Below are 24,381 nucleotides of genomic sequence, written 5' to 3' on the forward strand. Positions count from 1 at the left end.
GATTTTAATAGACCAGTAGCACTCTTTGATTTATCTGAATTTGTGTGAATTTTATTTAATGCTAGGAAAATGTTCATCTTGTAGAAAATCTTTTTTTGAAAATTTTGATATATAATATGCCTATAGTTTATTTCATTTTATTTAGGTTATATTCTTTTTATCTTAGTTTGTGTAAAAAAAAACTCTCCCCGCCGCCGACTGGGCCGGCCCAAGGCCAACCGCAGCCGCGGCCCAGCGCACCCGCGCGCCCCGCTCGTCTCCGACTCCGGGCGCAGTCCCGCCCGAGCACGCCGGCCGCCGTCGTGCCGTCTCCGGCCTCCTCCTGTCCCCTCGCGCACGCCACCCCTCGCCCCTCCTCATAAAAGGCACCGCCCCGGGCCCCGCCTCTCTCTCCTCGTCGCCCCGCGCCGCATCTCGCCGGAGATCGCCGCCAACCGCCGCCGCCGTCGCACCGCGCTGCGCGCTGCCGCCGCCCGCGCCTCTGTCCGCCGCCTACCCACGCGCGCCGCCGTTCCGCCTCGCCTCGCCGCTGTTGCCTCCCACCGCCGCATCCCGCCGCGAACGCCGGAGCTCGCGGACTCGCCTAAGTCCGCAGCCTCGCCGGAGAGCTGCCGGTTTTCCGCCGAAGACCGCCGAACCGCCAAGGACCGGTATAAAACCGAACCTAGATCGGTTATTTTTGGGTTTCTCGGTTTTTTTCTTTAAAACACGGTTTTTCTTTTAGTCTAATTATTTGACGAACGTTCGTTAGTTAGGGTTTGCACTGAACGATTTTTCGTTCGTTAGCGTTCGTTGGGGAACGTTCGTTTCGTAGCCTTTTCGTTTTACTTTTTTTTATTTTGGCCAGGGACCTATTTGTGATGTTTTCTTTACAAATTAGTCCCTGTTCTTCAAACAGTCATAACTTTTTACTCGTTAGTCCAAAACCAACGAAACCAACGCTCACGTCTTCGTTATGATCTCCTCTATCCATTAATCCAACTAAAACATGTTTTTGAAGAGTTTAAAATTTGAATTAGATCAGTTTTGAATTCAAACTTCGTTTGATCATAACTTGAGTTTCGTAGCTCCGTTTGAGTTGATTCTTTTTGCAAATTGAAGCGCTTGACCTAAACCTTCTAATAAGGCCAAATTCACATAATTTTGGTACTGTTAGAAATTCTTTTATGTTGCAAGAGCTATTTTCTTGGTTTTGATGTTTTTCTGAATCATCTTCTTCGATCTTTCTGATCTTTTGAGTGATTGCTTATGTGTGGTTACTATTGCTTGCTTACGATAGATTGACCGGAGTGTGACGAGTAGAGCTATCAAGAGTTTTGAGTGCGAATCATCTTCATCAACATTGCAGGCAAGTTCACACTTTGATCCTATCCCCTTTCATACCCCATTTTTATGCATTAGTTTCACCCCCAAACATTGCATGAGTAGGATTGATAACATGTGGGTATTGGGAAGTAGTTGATGAGGTAGGAACCTATTGCCCTGCATTCAAACCTTGGGAGTTACTATTACGTTATACTTACGTTGCCATGCTATGCTCGTAGACATGGATTGGGTTGAGAGTATTTCATGACAGATGTGAGATTGTTAATTAATGGTTCAACTTAAGGTGGCAACTTTAATACACATCTGGGTGGATTGCTAGGGGCACCCTAGGGATATACCAGTGGACTTGCCCGGATACCTGGGGAAATACCAGTGTTGTCCTAGGAGATCCTGGGGATATACCATGTGATCATCCTACGGTTCGCCACCCAGGCTCAAAGGGATCATACGATTATTCATGCTAGAAACTTCCGTGTGCAGCCACAAGCTATTATGGGCTCTAGCATAGTTGATTAAGTCGTGTGAACTCTTACAGTGGTAGACTAGCAGATGTAGGGGTTGTAGGTGGTACGGTCTACCCATCGTAAGGTGCAAACTCTTCTGAAAGACTATGTCTCGGTCATCCTTTTCTCAAACACCATGTAGTGCGAGAAATCCAACAAAGGAGATCGAGTCTTGTGGGGAAATGTGCACAAACCTCTGCAGAGTGTACAAACTAATCATGATTAGCCGTGTCCCTGGTTATGGACATTTTGAGTCTCTGGTACTTGGATTATCCTGTTGATCTCATCACGTTACATTAAATTAAGTTTGTTGGGTTTAATGATGTTATTTAATTGGGATTGAGAATGATGTAAACCATTCTCAATGTTCAACAACCACCATGATAGCTAAACAAAATGTATTCCTTTGTAGTAGGGAAAAATTGGCTTTTCGCAAAAACTATAACCATAGAGCTTTTCCACCAGCCAAATATGCATGTAGTGATAGCCTTTTTTCATCATTCTCTATGGTGTGAATTTGCCAGTACATTCAATGTACTGACCCTTTGTGGCTGCAACGTCTCATGTTGCAGGATTATCTTACGACGAGTAAGTGATACATTAGGGTTACGATTTCTACACTCAACTATGTCGTTGGTGTTGATGGGAATCCACAACCTTGTTACTTCTGCTATTTTGGATTGAGGTAATAGTATTTACGTTACTTTATACATGTGATTTACCTCTGTTATAAATCCTCGAGTACTGTGTGTGTCAGCATACCGATCTAGGGATGACACTTAAGCACAGAGACTTGATCCATTCGGGTCAGGTCGCTACAGTATCACTACTATCAAGATTTAGTAAAAATAGACCACTCATCAGGGGTGCATGACCATAAAAGATATTACTCATATAAATAGAACAACCATTATTCTATGATTTAAATGAATAACCGTCTCGCATCAAACAAGATCCAGATATAATGTTCATGCTCAATGTTGGCACCAAATAACAATTACTTAGGTCTAAAACTAATCCCGAACGTAGATGTAGAGGTAGCGTGTTGACGGCGATCACATCAACTTTGGAACCATTTCCCACACGCATCATCACCTCATCCTTAGCCAATCTTCGCTTAATCCGTAGCCCCTGTTTCAAGTTGCAAATGTTGGCAAATGAACCAATATCAAATACCCAGGCACTACTGCGAGCATTAGTAAGGTACACATCAATAACATGTATATCAAATATACCTTTCACTTTGCCATCCTTCTTCTCCGCCAAATACTTGGGGCAGTTCCACTTCCAGTGACCAGTTCCTATGCAGTAGAAGCACTCAGTCTCAGGCTTAGGTCCAGACTTGGGTTTCTTCACTTGAGTAGCAACTGGCTTGCTGTTCTTCTTGAAGTTCCCCTTCTTGCCTTTACCCTTTTTCCTGAAACTGGTGGTCTTGTTGACCATCAACACTTGATGCTCCTTCTTGATTTCTACCTCCATAGCCTTTAGCATTGAGAAGAGCTCAGGAATCGTCTTATCCATCCCTTGCATATTATAGTTCATCACGAAGCTCTTGTAGCTTGTTGGCAGTGATTGAACAACTCTGTCAATGACACTATCATCAGGAAGATTAACTCCCAGTTGAGTCAAGTGGTTGTGGTACCCAGACATTCTGAGTATATGTTCACTGACAGAACTATTCTCCTCCATCTTGCAGTTGTAGAACTTATTGGAGACTTCATATCTCTCAATCCGGGCATTTGCTTGAAATATTAACTTCAACTCCTCGAACATCTCATATGCTCCATGACGTTCAAAACGTCGTTGAAGTATCGGTTCTAAGTCGTAAAGCATGGCACACTGAACTATCGATTAGTCATCAGCTTTGCTCTGCCAGGTGTTCATAACATCTAACGTTGCTCCTGCAGCGGGTTTGTCACCTAGCGGTGCTTTCAGGACGTAATTCTTCTGTGCAGCAATGAGGATAATCCTCAAGTTACGGACCCAGTCCGTGTAGTTGCTACCATCATCTTTCAACTTAGCTTTCTCTAGGAACACATTAAAATTCAACGGAACAACAGCACGGGCCATCTATCTACAACAACATAGACATGCAAAATATTATCAGGTACTAAGTTCATGATAAATTAAAGTTCAGTTAATCAAATTACTTAAGAACTCCCACTTAGATAGACATCTCTCTAATAATTTAAGTGATCACGTGATCCATATCAACTAAACCATGTCTGATCATCATGTGAGATGGAGTAGTTTTCAATGGTGAACATCACTATGTTGATCATATCTACTATATGATTCACACTCGACCTTTCGGTCTCCAGTGTTTCGAGGCCATATTTGCATATGCTAGGCTCGTCAAGTTTAACCCGAGTATTCTGCATGTGCAAAACTGGCTTGCACCCGTCGTATGTGAACATAGAGCTTATCTCACCCGATCATCACGTGGTGTCTCAGCACGGCGAACTGTAGCAACGGTGCATACTCAGTTAGAACACTTATACCTTGAAATTTAGTGAGAGATCATCTTATAATGCTACCGTCGAACTAAGCAAGATAAGATGCATAAAGGATAAACATCACATGCAATCAATATAAGTGATATGATATGGCCATCATCATCTTGTGCCTTTGATCCCCATCTCCAAAGTACCGTCATGATCACCATCGTCACCGTCTTGACACCTTGATCTCCATCGAAGCATCATTGTCGTCTCGCCAACTATTGCCTCTACGACTATCGCTGCCGCTTAGTGATAAAGTAAAGCAATTACATGGCGATTGCATTTCATACAATAAAGCGACAACCATATGGCTCCTGGCAATTGCCGATAACTGTGTCACAAAACATGATCATCTCATGCAATAAAATTTAGCATCATGTCTTGACCATATCACATCACAACATGCCCTGCAAAACAAGTTAGACGTCCTCTACTTTGTTGTTGCAAGTTTTATGTGGCTGCTACGGGCTGAGCAAGAACCGTTCTTACCTACGCATCAAAAACCACAACGCGGTATAGTGATTGCTTTTTGATCTTCAGAAAGAACCATGTTCATTGAATCCGATTCAACTAAAACTGGAGAAACAGACACCCACTAACCACCTATGTGCGAAGCACGTCGGTAGAACCAGTCTCGCGTAAGCGTACGCATAATGTCGGCCTGGGCTGCTTCATCCAACAATGCCGCTGAATCAAGAATCAACTAGTGACGGCAAGCAATATGTATATACCCACGCCCACAACTCCTTTGTGTTCTACTCGTGTATATAACATATACGCATAGACCTGGCTCAGATGCCACTGTTGGGGAACGCAGTAATTTCAAAAAAAATCCTACGCACACGCAAGATCATGGTGATGTATAGCAACGAGAGGGGAGAGTATCGTCTATGTACCCTCGTAGACCGTAAGTGGAAGTGTTATGACAATGCGGTTGATGTAGTCGTACGTCTTCACGATCTACTGATCAAGTAGCGAAGATACGGCACCTCCGCAATCTACACACGTTCGGCTCGATGACGTCCCGTGAACTCACGATCCAGTAGAGATTCAAGGGAGAGCTTCGTTAGCACGACAGCATGATGACGGTGATGATGTTGCTACCGGAACAGGGCTTCGCCTAAGCACCGCTACGATATTATCAAGGTGGATTATAGTGGAGGGGGGCACCGCACACGGCTAAAGATCAATGATCAACGTGTATATCTATGGGGTGCCCCCTCCCCCGTATATAAAGGAGTGGAGGAGGGGGAGGGCCATCCCTCTCTATGGCGCGCCCTAGGGGAGTCCTACTCCCTCCGGGAGTAGGATTCCCCCCCTTCCAAGTAGGAGTAGGAGAGGAAGGGAGGAAGGAAAGGGGGGCTGGCCCCCCTCCCAATTTGGTTTGGGCTTGGGGGCGTGCCTCCCTCTTTTTCCTTCCCTCTCCTCTATTCCACTAAGGCCCAATAAGGCCCATAAACTCCCGGGGGGTTCCGCTAACCTCCCGGTACTCCAGAAAAATGCCCGAACCACTCGGAACCATTCCGATGTCCAAATGTAGGCTTCCAATATATCGATCTTTACGTCTCGACCATTCCGAGACTCCTCGTCATGTCCATGATCAAATCCGAGACTCCGAACTACCTTCGGTACATCAAAACACATAAACTCATAATACCGATCGTCACCGAACGTTAGGCATGCGGACCCTACGGGTTCGAGAACTATGTAGACATGACTGAGACATGTCTCCGGTAAATAACCAATAGCGGAACCTGGATGCTCATATTGGTTCCTACATATTCTACGAAGGTCTTTATCGGTCAAACCGCATAACGATATACTTTGTTCCCTTTGTCATCGGTATGTTACTTGCCCAAGATTCGATCGTCGGTATCTCAATACATAGTTCAATCTCGTTATCGGCAAGTCTCTTTACTCGTTTCGTAATGCTACATCCCATAACTAACTCATTAGCTACATTGCTTGCAAGGCTTATAGTGATGTACATTACCGAGAGGGCCCAGAGATACCTCTCCGACAATCGGAGTGACAAATCCTAATCTTAATCCATGCCAACTCAACAAACACCATCGGAGACACCTGTAGAGCATCTTTATAATCACCCAGTTACGTTGTGACGTTTGGTCGCACACAAAGTGTTCCTCCAGTATTCGGGAGTTGCATGATCTCATAGTCATAGGAACATGTATAGTTATGGAGAAAGCAATAGCAACAAACTAAACGTTCGTCGTGCTAAGCTAACGGATGGGTCAAGTCAATCACATCATTCTCTAATGATGTGATCCCATTAATCGAATGACAACTCATGTTTATGGTTAGAAAACATAAACATCATTGATTCAACGAGCTAGTCAAGTAGAGGCAAACTAGTGACACTCTGTTTGTCTATGTATTCACACATGTACTAAGTTTCCGGTTAATACAATTATAGCATGAATAATAAACATTTGTCATGATATAAGAAAATAAATAATAACTTTATTATTGCCTTTAGGGCATATTTCCTTCAACTGAAAACTTTAGTGATGTAACAAGACTCGTCACTATATTGACGCAAATCCTGCACGCTTCCTCGACCTCCCGCAGACTCGGGCCTGGCTTGTCAATTGAACATGCCAATTGGGTTGCTGGCTAGGTCTCCAACTAATCAAGACAGTGGCGTAAACATTTTTTTGAGTTCGCGTGAACTTTTTGCAAATTCATGAACATTTTAAAATCCGTAAACATTCTTTTAATATGTGAATATCTTTTGAAAATGCGAACTTTTGTTTGAATTTGCGTGAACTTTTTTCAAATTCATGAAGGTTTTTCTAACCCGGGATTTTTTAAATCCACGAACATTTTTTCAAACTTGTGAGCATTTGTTCAGGTTTGCGTGAAATGTTTTAGAGTCCTCGAACATTTTTATGAAGATTTTTCATTATTAAATAAATCAGTAAAACCCAAGGATGGAAAAAGCGGTAGGCGTAAGCGGGGCGGTTGTCCTTCGCCTAGTGCCTAAGCAGTGCCTAAGCGCCATAGGTGTGGCCTAGGCAGTAATATGGTTTTTACTCGAAGTGTATTTGTGATTATTATATGGGTGTTGATATTAATTTAGGAAATATAAATAAGTTAATTACCAGCTACTAACATTGTAATATAACCTGTTTGGCATATCAGTGCAGTATGTGGCATGATTTCTTGCTTGGGTAGGCAATTCCTTGCTTGCCCTGCCTAGACCTCCATTTATGCCCTAGGCGAGGCGTTTGGCCATTGCCTAGCGCCTAGGCATGCCTAAGCGACTCCTAGGCACTGCCTTTTCCAACAGAGGTAAAACCATGAAAGAAAACCAAAAAAAATGCAAAGAACAAACAGTGAAAGAAGGCTCTAGAATGTACTCAACAACGGAATGAAAAACACACACGTGTGATATGTTTTGCCTCGTGGAGGATGGCATGCGCAATGGGTCAGCCCTGGCGAGCTCCGTGCGACAGGGTACACGAGCGATGCACCCTTATTGCGGGAGCAACTAGTTAACGGGTGCCCATTCAGGGGCTCCCGCAGAGGTCACTTTCTGCGCCTTGGAGGTGTGCCAAATGGTGTGCCCAGTCGTCGTCATGTGTTGCCCGTTGGGTGCACCTTCAGGATTTTGGCATCTTTTTTGCATGTGTTTTGGGTTTTTGGTTTTTCCTAGATTTTGAAAGATTTTTTTCGAGAGGTAGTGCTTTCCCGCGGCATGTGTTTCTGCAAGAAGCATAACTGTGTTTTCCGAAAAGGTAAAAGAACATTTGTACTACCAAAAGAACACAGTTTGCGCTTTCAAAAAAAAAAAGCATGACATCTACTTCCGCAAGAAGCACAATTATACTTCCCGAAAAGAAAAAACACAGGTATGCATCTCCAAAAGAAGGGAAAATACATCTTGTGCTTTTGCGAGAAGCACAACTGTGCGTCTACAATAAGCATGATTGTGCGTTCCAAAAAGAAAAAAGCACAACTGTGCTTTCAAAAAAATGATAAACAAATGCACGAATGTGCTTCCAGGTTTTTTTTTGTTTTTGGTATTCGTTCTTTTTCAGTTTTATTTTTTTATTGTTTTCATTTCTGGATTTTTCTCAGGTTTTTTCATGAAATAAAATTCGTCAAGACCTATTAACGTGTGATTTAGTTTCGATGATCCCCTCCTCGAGAAACAAACGGAGAAACATTTCATGCATTGTTCAAGAGATAAAACAATTTGAAAAAATGAATCTATAAAAAAGGAAAATTTCCAACTTGTAACAAGTGAAGCACGTGTAATCGTCACTCGTCAATACTGTTGAGTAACGTGAGTAGAAAATATAGGTTAGACTACTAAATATTCTGGTTTGCCTTGTATTTCAAGTAAATCATGTACTCATATATATATGCCCACGAGGCTCAAGCAATACAACAACAATTCCACCAATCCTCTTTATCCCTTGTAACATGGTATCTATTGCAAGTCGATTCTAAACCCTAGCTGTAACGCCCCGAAACCGTTGCGCCAGGTGTCGTCCAGTTATTCGCTATTGTTGCCTTGTCATTTGCTTGCGTGTTGCATCTTGTCTTGTCATCATATGCATTGCATCATCATGTTTTCAAAACTTACATTCGTCCGGGTTCTCCGAGTTCTCTCCGTTGTCCGTTCTGAGCCCAACCACACTTGCACCCGTTGATAGTTGCCGCTTCTTCCTCGTCTCTGTTGACCTTGCTCAAGACCGACCATTCGTTTGTTGCCCGACCGTTTGACCCTCTCTACACAATACTCAAACCCCTCACGTGCGTGTCTGAAACTTCTCCGAACCCGACCCGCTCCGTCGTTACCGTCGGGTCCGGATCATCACCAAACATCCTTAAAATATCTTCGGTTTATTATTTGGGCTACCTAACCTATTTATCTCAGACCGTTCGATTTTGATCGGATGATCCAAAAACTCCCTCCTATTTACTTGCTTGCTATATAAATAGCCTAACCTAGACCTAGCTGTCCAATCCCTCAAATCCTCCCCGCCGCCGTCGCCGCCCACTGTCTCCTCCAGCCTCGGGATCTTTCCCGATCCATTCGAACCACCTGACCAACCTCCTTCCACTTCTCGCCATCGATCCTTCCCACCAACCAGAGAGCCAGCCCCGCTCCTCGTGCCCGAGGCCTCCCGAGCCGCTCCTCGCCGGCAACCAGCAGGACCGTCGCCTCTTTTTCCTTTCCATCCTCCGTTTTCCCCTGTCTGTCTCTCTCCCGCTCACGCCATCTCTCTCCCTGTCTTTTGCCTACAGGTGCTTCCCGCGCCATGGCTGCAGCCCGAGTCCTCCTGCCTCGCTCGATCTGGACCAGGAGGGTCCCGAGCATCTCCACCGTCGCCATCTCAGAAACTGCGGGAGGCAAGCACCACACCATGGCCTCCCCTGCTCGCCGACCGCGTTGTTGTTGTCGTCTTCGCGCCCTTGCAGTCCTGGCCTTCCCCGCCGCCTCATCTGCCTTCCCTGCATCACACCTCGTCGCCGGGAGCTCGCGCTGAGACCGCCATCGTCCTCTGCTCGGGAACGAGCTCGACGCCGTCCTCTGCTTCGCCCACACGATCCCGCTGCTGCCTGCTTCGCTCCATCGAGCAGTGCCATCACCGGAGTTCCTCGTCGCCGGGAACCGCTTCCCTGACCCTCGGACTGCCCAGATCCGCCGCGCCCGCTGGTCCCCTGCCTCTGCATCGCGCCTCTGCCTCTGCATCGCGCCTCTGCCCGTTTTCTGCATCACCATGAAACTGCTACTGCTTCTGTTCTTCGTTCTTTAGTAACGAGCAGCAGCAGCTCGCTCGGTAGAGCCGCTCGTTGACCGCGACCTCCAAGGCCCAGCGTCGCCCCCTGCCGGCCTCCCTCTCCACCCACCGGGCCTTCGCCCATGGTGAGCAGATCCCCAACGCCCCTCCTCTGTTCCTACTTGGGCTTGGCCCGATTCAGCTACTGCTGATGTCCTGCGCCCAGTAGTTTCGGCCCGTGATGTGTTTTTTCCTTGCCTGCGAATTTAGACATTATCTAGAGACTGTCAGTTTTGCAGAAAAACCCCCTTTGTTCATGCATCATTAATTCACAAACCGTGCATCGGATTAAAACAATTTATATATGAAAAATGCTTAGAATTGTGTCTAGTTTCATAATATCCAACTTTTAACCATGTCTAAAATGTTTAAACTACTGTTTGCATTTATTTGCCATATTGCCATGTTAGAATGATTTAATTCATAACTAAATAACCGTAGCTCGGTTTTAAATAATCTTTATATGTTAATGGGGTAGAAAAATGCATAGTTTATCATGGTAGCCCTACTTTGCATGTTTAACAACTCTAAAATATGGCTTAGGGAAAAACAGTACCAAATCTATAATTTGCTCATGGGGTTTTACCGGAAGTGTTGTTCGTTACTTCCGGCCTCATTTAAACTTGACTAGATAGGTAGTATTACTTTGCTTCACCCTCTTGCCATGCTAACAACATTTAATCTTGTTGGGTACATAAACGAGATCGAACTAAATAACTTGAATGTGGTGTTTCGTCAATATGCAACTCGTTGCATATTGAGCTCCACTTAATTTGTAGGATTGCTTGTGCACTTTGCCATGCCATGCTTCATTAAACCGGACATGCATCATACTTGGTTGTGCATCATGTCATGGTCATGTGTTGGTTGTTTACTATGTTGTTTGCTCCTTTCCGGTGTTGTTTCTTCGGGTTGGTTCCGATAACATCGCGTTGTGAGGAACCGTTCGACTATGATCGTTTGACTTCTTCATGGACTCGTTCTTCTTCCTTGCAGGATCTCAGGCAAGATGATCATACCCTCGAAATCACTTCTATCTTTACTTGCTAGATACTCGCTCTTTTGCTATGCCTATGCTGTGATACCTACCACTTGCTTATCATGCCTCCCATATTGTTGAACCAAGCCTCTAACCCACCTGGTCCTAGCAAACCGTTGATTGGCTATGTTACCGCTTTTCTTAGCCCCTCTTATAGCATTGTTAGTGCAGGTGAAGATGAAGTTGTTCCTTGTTTGGAACATGGAGATGTTGTTCGTTGTTGGAACATGTTTACTTGTTGGGATATCACAATAACTCTTATTTAATTAATGCATCTATATACTTGGTAAAGGGTGGAAGGCTCGGCCTTTTCCCTGGTGTTTTGTTCCACTCTTGCCGCCCTAGTTTCCGTCATATCGGTGTTATGTTCCCGGATTTTGCGTTCCTTACGCGGTTGGGCTATTATGGGAACCCCTTGAAAGTTCGCCTTGGATAAAACTCCTCCATCAATGCCCAACATTGGTTTTACCATTCGCCACCTAGCCTCTTTTTCCCTTGGGTTTCGCGGACTCAAGGGCCATCTTTATTTTAACCCCCCCGGGCCAGTGCTCCTCTGAGTGTTGGTCCAAACGAGAGCCATGTGCAGCGCCCCCTCGGGGAAACTCGAGGTTTGGTTTTAGTTGTATGGAGCGCTCATCTGAGTGTGCCCTGAGAATGAGATATGTGCAGCTCCTATCGGGATTTGTCGGCACATTCGGGCGGTGTTGCTGGACTTGTTTTATCATTGTCGAAGTTGTCTTGTAGAACCGAGATACCGAGTCTGATCGGAATGTCTCGGGAGAAGGTTTATCCTTCGTTGACCGTGAGAGCTTGTGATGGGCTAAGTTGGGACACCCCTGCAGGGTTTTGAACTTTCAAAAGTCGTGCCCGCGGTTATGGGCAGATGGGAATTTGTTAACGTCCGGTTGTAGAAAACCTGAAGTTGAAATTAATTAAAATGCATCAACCGCGTGTGTAACCGTGATGGTCTCTTCCCGGCGGAGTCCGGGAAGTGAACACGGTGTTGGAGTTATGCTTGACGTAGGTTGTTCTAGGATCACTTCTTGATCATACTTTTATCGACCGTGCTTTGCCTTCTCTTCTCGCTCTCATTTGCGTATGTTAGCCACCATATATGCTAGTCGCTTACTGCAGCTCCACCTCATACCTTTTACCTTACCCATAAGCTTAAATAGTCTTGATCGCGAGGGTGTGAGATTGCTGAGTCCCCGTACTCACAGATACTTCCAAAACCAGCCTGCAGATGCCAATGAGACCGTGCAGATGACGCAACCAAGCTGGGGTCCTTGATTGTATCTGGTTGATGTAATGTTTTATTCATGTAATTGTGTGAAGTGGCGATTGTAAGCCAATTATGTATCTTTTCCCCTATTGTATTACATGGGTTGTTTGCGAAGATTACCTCACTTGCGACATTGCTTTCAATGCGGTTATGCCTCTAAGTCGTGCTTCGACACGTGGGAGATATAGCCGCATTGAGGGTGTTACACTAGCCGTCGCCGCTTCCGCACCCGCGCGCCGCCCCCGGAGCGGTCGGCCTCCATGACCGCCGCCGGGGGCCGCGCCGCCCGTACCTAGGGTTCGTCCGCCGGTCGTGTTGATCGGCTGCCCTAGAGAGTCTTTTCCCCGAGCCTTGCTCTGGGGTTTCTCTCCTGCCGGTCATCTTGATCACGCAGTTTCTTTTTGGTTTTCCGATCTATTCTTGATCGATTTGTGTCGTCCACCGTCGCCGTCGATCCCGAGCGCCTCTACTCCGACCCGACGCGACCAGTCGGCCTCTCTTCTGACCCAGCGGTCACGCGCGCCGAGGCGGCCCGTTAGGGCTAGCTGCCGTCTGCGTGTCGACCCACCCGTTGCCCTGCGCCTACCGTCACCGTCCTATTCCGACCGGGGCACCTGCATCGCCCCGACCCGGCGGCCTCGCGCCCTGCGACGGCCAATCATAGTCGTCGCTCGCGCGCCGGCCTGCCCATTGATCCACGTCACCCGCCTCCATCGCGTCTGCACGGTGGCCCGATGGTCTACCTCATCGGCCTCGTCCTCGGCTGCGTTGGGACGGCTACGCCAGGCTCGTCGGCCGCCTCAATTTGGGCGCCGCTGCTCCGTTGGTCGCTTGGGCCTCACAGCCCGGGCACTGGCGCTGCTTTGGCAGTCCGGTGCCGGTGCTAACAAGCTCGTCCGCACGACATTCCACGCTGTCTGTCATCGCCGGCCTCATCTCGGACTCCACAGCCACCGCGCCTCCACCGAGTGACGTCCCTGACCTCGCGCGCGATCGGTTTGATCACCCGCTCGCCGCCGCAATCCGCCTCATCTACGTCGCGCGACCGACCTGGCCCGTCGGTTACGCGCGCCTCCGCAGGTCCCATGAAGATCGTCCCCGAGTTCAGCATGCCCCTCCACCGATCGAGCAACGGGCTGCCGCTGCATCACCCTGTCGGGCCGCAGCGCCGCCGCCCCGTGGTTCTCCTCGCGGCTGCATCGACTCGTGCGGCGCCGCTACATCGCCCCTTCAGGCCGTAGTGCCGCGATACGCGGTCCCTGCCGCCGCCCCAAGGCCGTCCCCGCGGCTGCACCGACTCGCGAACCGCCGTTGCGTCGCCCCTTCGGGCCGCAACATCGTGGCCCGCGGTCCCCGCCGTCACCCCAACCCGCCTGCCGCCGCTGCGTCGCCCCTTCGGGCTGGAGCACCGCGGCTCCCTGTCCACTCCGCTGTCACCATGCGTCGACTTTCTGTGGTATGCGCCGCGCTGTCTCCCTTGGCGCGGGAACGCCACCATCCGCGCCGGTCTTCGTCACGCAGTCAGGGTTCTTCGCCTACTTCGAGCACCGCCGCCGCACTCCTAACCTAGCCGCCACCATCGCCAGGCCACCTGTCACACCCACGATGCGGCTATATCTCCCACGTGTCGGGGCACGACTTAGAGGCATAGCCGCATGGTAGGTTTGTCGCAAGAGGGGTAATCTTCACACAATCTCGTGTACTGGATAAGAAAGGGATAAAGAGTTGGCTTACAATCGCCACTTCACACAAATACAAGTTAAACATACATCATCCAGAATACAATCAAGGTCCGACTACGGAACCAAAATAAAAGAAGACAACCCCAAATGCTAGATCCCCGATCGACCCAACTGGGCTCCACTACTGATCAACTAGAAACGAAACAACAAAACAAACACGATCTTCATTGAGCTCCCACTTGAGCTCAGTTGCGTCATATGCATTGGTATCATCGGCACCTACAACTGTTTGGAAGTATCTGTGAGCCACGAGGACTCAGCAATCTCACACCCGCGAGATTAAGACTATTTAAGCTTATGGGTAGAAAAGGGTAATGAGGTGGAGCTGCAACAAGCACTAAGCACATATGATGGCTAACATACGCAAATAAGAGCGAGAAGAGAAGCAAAGCAACGGTCGTGAACTAGAAGTGATCAAGAAGTGATCCTGAAACTACTTACGTTCAAACATAACTCCAAAGCCGTGTTCACTTCCCGGACTCCGCCGGAAAGAGACCATCACGGCTACACACGCGGTTGATGCATTTTAATTAAGTTAAGTGTCAAGTTTTCTACAACCAGACATTAACAAATTCCCATCTGCCCATAACCACAGGCACGGCTGTCGAAAGTTCAAAACCCTGCAGGGGTGTCCCAACTTAGCCCATCACAAGCTCTCACGATCAACAAAGGATATTCCTTCTCCTGGGAAGACCTGATCAGTCTCGGAATATAGGTTACAAGACATTTCGACAATGGTAAAACAAGACCAGCAAAGCCGCCCGATGTGCCGACAAATCCCGATAGGAGTCGCACGTATCTCGTTTTCAGGGCACACCGGATGGGCAAGACGTCGGGTTGGCATAGACCCTGGTTGCCCAGGGGCACCGGACATCGCCCAGTTTGGACCAACACTCGGAGGAGCATTGGCCCGGGGGTTTAAAATAAAGATGACCCTTGAGTCTGCAGAACCCAAGGGAAAAAGGCTTAGGTGGCAAATGTTAAAACCAAGGTTGGGCCTTGATGAAGGAGTTTTATTCAAAGCGAACTGTCAAGGGGTTCCCATAACACCCAACTGCGTAAGGAACGCAAAATTAAGGAACATAACACTGGTATGACGGAAACTAGGGCGGCAAGAGTGGAACAAAACACCATGCATAAGGCCGAGACTTCCACCCTTTACCAAGTATATAGATGCATTAATTAAATAAGAGAGATACTGTGATATCCCAAACATATCCATATTCCAACATGGAACAAACTTCATCTTCACCTGCAACTAGCAACGCTATAAGAGGGGTTGAGCAAAGCGGTAACATAGCCAAACAACGGTTTGCTAGGAAAGGTGGGTTAGAGGCTTGACATGGAAATATGGGAGGCACGATAAACAAGTGGTAGGAAGCGCGACATAGCGATAGAGCGAACAACTAGCAAGCAAAGATAGAAGTGATTTCGAGGGTATGGTCATCTTGCTTGAGATCTCGCAAGGAAGAAGAACGAGTCCATGAAGAAGACAAACAGACGAAGTTGAACGGATCCTCACAAACGCGACGTTATCGGAACTAACCCGAAGAAGCAACACCGGAAAGAAGCAAACAACATAGTAAACAACCATCACATAAACATGGCATGATGCACAATCAAGTATGATGCATGTCCGGTTTAAAGAGGCATGGCATGGCAAAATGCACAAACAATACTACAAATTAAGTGGAGCCCAATATGCAACGAGTTGCATATTGACAGAACACCACATTCAAGTTATTTAGTTCAATCTCGTTTATGTACCCAACAATATTAAATGTTCATTAACATGGCAAAAGGTGAAGCATAATTAAACTAACTATCTAGTCAAGTTTAAATGAGGCCGGAAATAACAAACAACAATTCCGGAAAATCCTCATGTGCATATTTTAGATTTTGTACTGTTCTGCCCAAAACCATATTTTAGAGTTGTTAAACATGCAAAGTAAAGCCACCATGTTAAACTAGGCATTTTTCTACCCCATTTACATATAAAGTTTGTTAAGTTTGGAGCTACGGTTATTAAGTTATGAATTAAAGCATTTTAACATGGCAATTAAGCAAAATATAAGCAAACATCATTTTAAACATTTTAAACATATATGGAAGTTGCAAATTATTAATCTACACAAAATTCTAAGCAAGTTACATATATAATTTATTTAGGCCCGATGCACGGTTGGTGAGTTATGATATGCATGAACAACAAGGGTCTTTCTGTAAAACTGCAATCCTGTGGATAATAGCTAAATTCGCACAGACTGAAAAAACACTACTAGGCTGAATATGTTGGGCGCTGGGCTGGGGGAGATGCTCACGTCGGGCCTGAGGAGGTGCGGCTGGGCCGACAAGGAAACAGGCCTGCCCACTTAGCGCTGGGCCTTGGCAAGGGGCGTTAGAGCCAGTCCACGAGCGAGGTAGGGGAGCGCTGACGATGCTCGCGCGGTCAACCGACGTTGAACGAGGCACCGTCCTCCTCTGCTCAAAGCAGAGGCTGGACAGGCGCGGCACGATGGGGCTTGGGCACGGAGCTGCAGGGCCGAGGAGGTCCTGCGATGGCACTGTCGGCGATGTGCTGGACTCCGATGAGGTGGGCAGGCAGAGGACGGATCCGGGGAAGACAAATCCGTCCGTTTCTCGGCTGGAATGGGTGCAAAACAGCAGCGAGGCGGAGCTCTACTCCGAGGAGCTGGTTGCCGGCGGCGCGACGGACGGCATGGTCGAGGGGCTTGCCTTGGGAGGAGCTCGTCTCCCTGAACTCAGGCGAGATCGGGAAGTGGCGAGGCCTCGGGCGCACGAGGCTGTGGGTGCGGGACGTTGTGGCTTTGGTGCATTTGGATCGGGGCGAGGTACGGTGGAGGTTGTGTTGGTTGGTGAGAAGGGGATCCCGAGGTGGGAGAAAGACAGTGGCGGCGGCGGAGGAGGATTTGATGGATGAGACAAACTGCCTAGGATCTAGGGTTGGTCTAGTTTATATAGTGAGTGGGTTAGATTAGGGGCTATCTCGTCCCTCCGATCAAAATCAGACAGTCAGAAAAAATAGGCTAGGGAGTCCAAATAAGAAGACGGTGATGTTTTGTAGATGTTAGGGGATGATCCGGAGCCAACGGTGATGACTGCCCGGGTCGGGTTCGGGACAACTTTCGGACGCACGCGAGGAGGGCTGCGGGCTGGCGAGAGAGGTTAGGTTGGGCCTGGCGGTGAGTGGTAGTGGGCTGTGCAGAAAGCCTTGGGCTGAGAGAAGAGAAGAGAGAGACCGGTGGCTGTTTCCGGATACCGAAAACGTGCGACGTTTGACCGACTATATTGTCGCTATAGTTATCCGTTGGGACGTCAAACGAACTCCGAATGCGATGAAACTTGGCAGACGGTCTACCTACAATATAACAACACCGCATGCCAACTTTCAACCCATTCCGAGAACATTTTTCGGCCACTTATAAAATAATGTTTCGGAGGTGCCGCGGGCGCGTGTGAGTGTGGTTGGGCTCAGAACGGACAATGGAGAGAACTGGGAGACCGGGACGGATGCAAGTTTTGAAAAACATGCAGATGCAATGCACGTGATGACATGGCAAGATGCAACACGCAAACAAATGACAAGGCAACAACAGCGAATAACTGGAAGACACCTGGCGCATCGGTCTCGGGTGTCACAACACTCCACCACTACAAGAGGATCTCGTCGCCCCCTTGCGCCCGCGGCTCCACGGCGCCTTCCTCGACACCGGCCACCCCGACTCGACATCGACCATGGCATTCTTCGCACGGCTACCTCGACCATGTCTCCATCACCCATGTTCTCGGCTACATCGACAAACAGCACAAAGGGCTACCGCCTGCTTGACTCCGCAATGCATCGACCGTTACGATTGTGGAGGGGTGTGTCCGTCGGCTTGCCTTCGGATTCTTCTCCAGTCTCATCGTCTGCATCGCTACCGTTGTGATTGTGGGGGATGTTAAGTAACGTGATTGTATTAGGAAACATATGTTAGACTACGAAATATTCTGTTTTGCCTTGTACTCCAAATAAATCATATATATATATATATATATATATATATAGGGTCGCGCTATTCGTCACCCTGCATGAGAAATAGTTATTCTTCACCCCCTCTATTTTACCATCCATGCATCGTAATTTTATGTTTCGTAAGTTTTGTCCTATTTCCGACGTAAAAAGAGACCGTAAGAAAATACAAAGGCTCATATATATGCCCACGAGACTCAAGCAATACAACAACAATTTCACCAATCCTCTCTCTCCCTTCTAACAAATACAACAGAAAGTGAGAGTGACCTTTACAAAGAATACCCCTAAATTAGTACTAATTCCGTTGAATTGCTCGCTAAGAGCGCCATATCTGGCTCGTAGTCCCTCTGGACCTCGTGCACTGCATGGGCTGCTCAGCCCCGCCAGCCAGCAGCTCGTATACAGGACTTTTCTTTTTGAGAAACTCCTATACAGCACCTATAGCGCCGGTTCCCGATCTAGCGCTCATACGCCATGCTCCTGGGCCGGCCCATCTATTGTTCATGTCCCACAATTGTGACCTTTTTTTCCTAGGTTTTTCTAGCTAACTGGTTGATCGGTGAGTTGACTGTTGACCATCGAAACAAAAAATCATAAACTTGAAAATATTCAAAATTTTGATAAAAAATGAAAAAACACAAATTGTAAAGTTCGTGATTTTGAAGGGAAAAGAATCACCACATTTGGATAGTTTCGCAACAACTTCACAAAAATTGAAAAACAAAATCAAAGATTTGGAAAAAATACGGTAAAAAGTTTATATTTTTTGGTAAAAATTTACAAATTGAAACAACCTTCACAAAAATTTAAAAAACATCACGAATTTAAAACTTGTTTTCAAAAGGAGTTCGAACATTTTTTATAATTTGGATACTGCAAAAATTGAAGAATTTGTAAAAAAATAAGAAGGAAAAAGGACAACAAAAAATGGTCCAGAAAAGCCGATCTAAAAAGATAAAACCGGCTTCGAAGCTTCCAGTAGTTTCCCAAAACCCGGACATGATCTCGCTCAGTGCCTAAAATGGGTCGCCCATAATGCGAGCGACTGTTCTGATGTGTGCGCCAGTTTGCCCGGGGCGCCCCTATTTGGAATATCCTAACGGACGCTCACTGCGGCAGAATGTCGAGCGAACGCACAAAGCCGAGCGATCTAGCGACCAAGATGGGCCGGCCCAACTACAAGATAGTACACGCGCTGCAGTATCTGGTTTTGGGTACTTTCTGGAAGGTTTCCTGACCGGTTTTGGGAACCTTCCAGAAGGTTCTTGAACCGGTTTTTCATTCATTCTTTTCTTTTTCTGTTTATTTTTTTCTCTTTTTTTCTTCTTTCTTTGTTTTCCTGTTTCTTTATTTCATTTTTCAATTCCTTTTTCTTCTCTTTCTATTTCCTTTTTGTTCTTTAGATTTTCAAATTTCTTTCTGTTTCTTTTTTCTTTTCTTCTTTTTTCGTTTTTTCTGCTTATTTTCTTTCTTTGGTTTCTTATTTCATTTTCTTTTCCTTTCCTCATTTTTTCAAAATATTCGAATTTTTTTCCTTTCCATAAAATGTTCAGTTTTTTAAAAAATGTTCTCAATCTCTTTACACAAAAAGTTTAAACTTTCGTAAGTAGTATAATGTACCAGACTTCAAATTTTTTTTCATGTTTTCAGAAAATGTTCGTGCTTCCAAATTTGTTCTCTATTTCAAAATTTGTTCTCAATATTCAAAAAATGTTCATGCTTTAAGAAATTGTTCGCGCTTCCAAATTTGTTCTATGTTTCAAAATTTGTTCTCAAGATTCAAAAAAATGTGCATGCTTCAAAAAAAATTCCGCGCTTCAACATTTGTTCTCCATTTCAAAATTTGTTTTCAAGATTAAAAAAATGTTTGTGCTTTAAAAAATGTTCATGTTCAAATTTTGTTCTTGATTTCAAAATTTTGCTCCCTAAATTCAAATAATGTTCGGGATTTTAAAAAGTGTTCATTTTATCAAAACTTTGTTCAAGCTTTTTAGTTTTTCTTCTAAAATTTGGAAGGTGTTCGCTTTTAAAAAAAAACTTTTTCAAAATAATTTTTGCGTTAGGAATTTGAGAAAATGTTCAGATATACATTACCTTTAGCTTCGCGCGCCATGGCAAATGAAGAAAGCTTCTCTATTGCGTTGGCTAGGTTCGTGTGTGGAAAGATGGAGGTACCTGGTTCGATCCCTCCCTGGAGTGCAATTTTTTGGGATTTTTTTCGCTGCGTTGCGATAATGGGCCGGCCCAGCTGGAGACGCGCCTGTGCGTCCGCTCGACAATTCGCCGCAACGAGCGGCGCATAGGAGCTCTCCCCCTATTTCTCGCTTTATGCGAGAGCGAGCGAGCCCCTCGCTGAACGGGAGCCTCCACTTGTGCCGGCCCACGTGCGGGGGATACACCAGCATGCGTTTCTGTTTCTTTTTCATGTTTTTTGTTTTTTTTTTCTTTGCTTACTTTTGTTTATCCTTTATAATATTTTTAATGTATATATACAAAAAATGCTCTTCAAAAAATATATTTGACAAAATGTTGAACAAGTATTTGAAAAATGTTGAATAAGTATTAAAAAATGTTGAACAAGTATTTTAAAAATGTTGAATAAGTATTAAAAAATGTTGAACATGTATTTGAAAAATGTTGAATAAGTATTAAAAAATGTTGAACAAGTATTTGAAAAATGTTGAATAAGTATTAAAAACTGTTGAGCAAGTATTTGAAAATATGGAACAATTCTCTAAACAGAAACATTGCTGGAAACTCCCAACAAAATTTGAAAATATGAACATTTTTTGAAATTGGTGAACAAATTTTGAAATTGGAAGATTGTTTGAAACCCCCAAACATAATTTGAAAACATGAACATTTTTTGAACTTACACATATTTTTTGAAAAGAAAACATTTTATATAATATGGGAACATTTTTGAGAAAATGAAGAACATTTTTTGAATTTGTAAACAAAAATTAATAACAAGAAAATTTTTTGAACTTCAGAACATTTTTAGAATTTTGGAACATTTTTTGAACTTTGGAACGTTTTTAGAAATTCTGGAGAACAAAAAGAAATAAATAGAGAAGAAAAAGGAATTGAAAAATGAAATAAAGAAACAGAAAAACAAAGAAAGAAAAAGAAAAAGAAGAAAAGAAACAGAAAAACCAGTGAAAACCCGGTTCAAGAACCTTCTAGAAGGTTCCCAAAACCGTTAGGAACCCTCCAGAAGATTCCCAAAACCGGAAGCTGTAGCGCGTGCACTATCTCGTAACTGGGCCGGCCCAGCTTGATCGCTAGTTCGCTCAGCTCTGTGCGAAGCCTCGACAATTTAACGCAGCGAGCGTCGTTTGGAAATTCCCGTCAGGCGAGCTGTCGCTGAAGGTTTTCCTTGCCCTGCGTAGAGATTAAAAATACAGTATGCGCGAGCGGTAATAGGCTGGCCCGGGAAGGAGAAACGTTCAGCGAGAGCTGCTAACCGCGAGTGCTATTTGTCGCATTAAGCGAGCGTCAGGCGAGCTCTCGCTGATGGTTTTCCTCTCCCTGTGCGTTCTATTGGGCCGGCCCACTGGCGCGCGCATAGATTAAAAATGTAGAGAAATTGGGAGTTCCAGGAGTTGATTCCCTGGTCTCCAGGTTGATCTCAGGTATCGCTTACCTCTCCACGACGATACCTGTAACGGTAGGTTGAAGAGCGCCTTCTACTTGAGGCTATTTGAGACAGGTTTTTTTTTCTATTTTCTTTTATTTATTTTATTTTTCTCCTCCATTTTTTTCAATCTTTCTTGCATTTTTTTCAATCTTTCGCAAATTGCACAATTTATAATGCTTATTTTCTGAATATGTTCGCCACAGTGGGCCGGCCCGATATATAGCGCTCGACGCGATTATTGCGAGCAATAGGGGCGCCCTCCGTTCAGGTGGCTCTTATTCGGCGCCTTCTTGGCAGGCCCATGTGGGGCGCGAGGTCCTCCAATTTTTATTTTTCCTTTCCTCTTTTTAATATTTTCTTTTCTATTTTTCCCTTTTCCTTTTTATTCTTTATTTTTTCAATTTGCGAAAATATTTTTATTTTCCTCTTAGTTATTCTTTCGTTTAGTTTTTTTCCTTTTTCCTTTTTCTTTAATGTTCCTTTTATTTTTTTCTGCCATGTTTAAAATTTGGGAACAATTTATCCTAAATTCTAAGCCTTTTTTGTAAGCATGAACATTTTTAAAATTGCCAGACGTTTCCTACAAATTTGCGATTTTTTTTAGTTGATGGACATTTTTTTGCATATTCGTGAACATTTCTCGAAAAAGTGAATATCTTTTCAAAATCATGTACATTTTTGTGAAATCGTGAACATTGGTTTTTGAAATCCTAAACCTTTGTAAACTCGTGAACATTGTTTACAAATTCAGTTACATTTTTTTAAATCATGAAAAAAAATTAAATTGATGAACATTCCTTGAAATCGTGTACATTTTCTAGAAAATGTGAACACTTTTTTAAATTTTCTTAATTTTGTGTACAGTTCTTTAAATTTGGGAACACTTTTCGAAATTCTTGAACATTTATTAAATATTGTGAACATTTTTTGAAATTGTAAAAAAAAGAATAGATGAACATTATTTTGGTATTGCAAATATTTTTTGTCTCCGTGAGCATTTATCACTTCATGATATTTTTTCATGTCTTGAGCAATTTTTGAATCCACAAAGAATTCAACTATTTGCAACTTTTTCTCAAATCCTAAATTATTTTTAGAAAATAAAAAATGAAAAAAGAAAAAGGAAAAAAAACCAAGGGGCTCCCCACCCCGCACATGGGGCGGCCGATGAGGGTGTGCGCTCCCGTGGCTGCCAACGCGTACAACGCCATATAGGAGGTCCCCTCCATGCACACCACCACTCTGGGCCGCACCGTGCGTTGCTATCTGGCTGGCTTTTAGCAGAAACAGGTAATCTTCAAAATCGCATGGGCCTGCCCACAAGACACGTGGTTCTGTTGGTGGATGAGAAATTGACACGTGGAAATCGCCATTGGTCCAGGCTGTTAATGGATATCGGATCCAACACCGGCGCGAATTGCTTAATGATGACCAATTATGGTGGATGCCACGCGTCGGTAACTCTTGACAAAAACACTTCCATGACGCGTCATTTATCATCACGAAAGTGAACACTTCCATGATAACAAATTGGGTATTGTCATGGAACACTTCAACGGCAGCACAGATATGATTATCTTCATTCTGTCATAAAATCGTCACATATGTACATGCGTGACAGAAAACATGGCATACTGTGACAAAGACGTATCATCACGGAAGTGTTTTTATAGTAGTTTGTCAAGTATTGCATCCAACGTCGATTTGTGTCCCTTGCTCAGTCGCCTTATCTTCTTGGATGGTTGTTCGTCGAGCTTATTGGAGATGGCGCGCTTTGTGCGCCTATTACGACGAGGGTGTCTGCTCTCTTCCCCCGATTCTAGTTGATCCGAACTGGGGTTGTGCCATTGACTTATCGACTAGGAGTCCTCCATAGCGCAATATTTTGTTACTATGCGAGACACCTCGACAAATGTTCTAATGCGCTTTCGAGCTATGGGGTTTCCAATTCCTTCGTCATAGCAGTCGTAGAGGAATGTCGCTAGGGCCTCCTCATCATTGCAATATGGAATTTTCTTTTTACAAACAAAAATTGCATCCAGAATTGCCAGATGGTTTCATTTATCTTTTGCAAGACAAAGGCTAGGTCCAAGATGTCAGCCAGCCCTGAGTTATCGAGGTGGTACTCAACATTGGGGTGGGTGGGAGAGAAAAATTTATTCCAATCTGATCTGAGATCGTCCTCCTAGGCAGATCCTCCCGAGGTTGATCTATTGTCGACTTCAGTACTGCTAGCGGGGCCTGGCTAACTTGGCCGCCATGGTGCATCATAAGATTTGAGCTCCATGCTTGGCCCGATGATGAATGATTTCCATCCCATGGTCGGTATGAAACCGACATCTGGAGGGAGATATCCTGCGGCTCCTCTGACAGATCTAGGGTCATGGGAGAGAGTGCATCCGCAAGATCGGTGCCATCGAGATCGATCTCTCGATGAGGGATCAGAGTCTCAATTTTCTCTGATGCTTCGGTTAAGCCAAAGTGAAGGCACTCTATTGT

The 24,381-nt window shown here is 45.2% G+C and overlaps 1 pseudogene; it reads left to right on the plus strand.

Annotated features, from left to right (window-relative positions):
- Positions 1–9,621: 9,621 nt before the first annotated feature.
- LOC147980530 (uncharacterized) lies at positions 9,622–10,087 on the plus strand (annotated as a pseudogene).
- Positions 10,088–24,381: the final 14,294 nt, after the last annotated feature.

The sequence above is a fragment of the Triticum urartu genome, chromosome 3A (assembly GCF_056163025.1).
Source record: "Triticum urartu cultivar PI428250 chromosome 3A, HENAU_Tu73, whole genome shotgun sequence".
Taxonomy (NCBI): domain Eukaryota; kingdom Viridiplantae; phylum Streptophyta; class Magnoliopsida; order Poales; family Poaceae; genus Triticum; species Triticum urartu.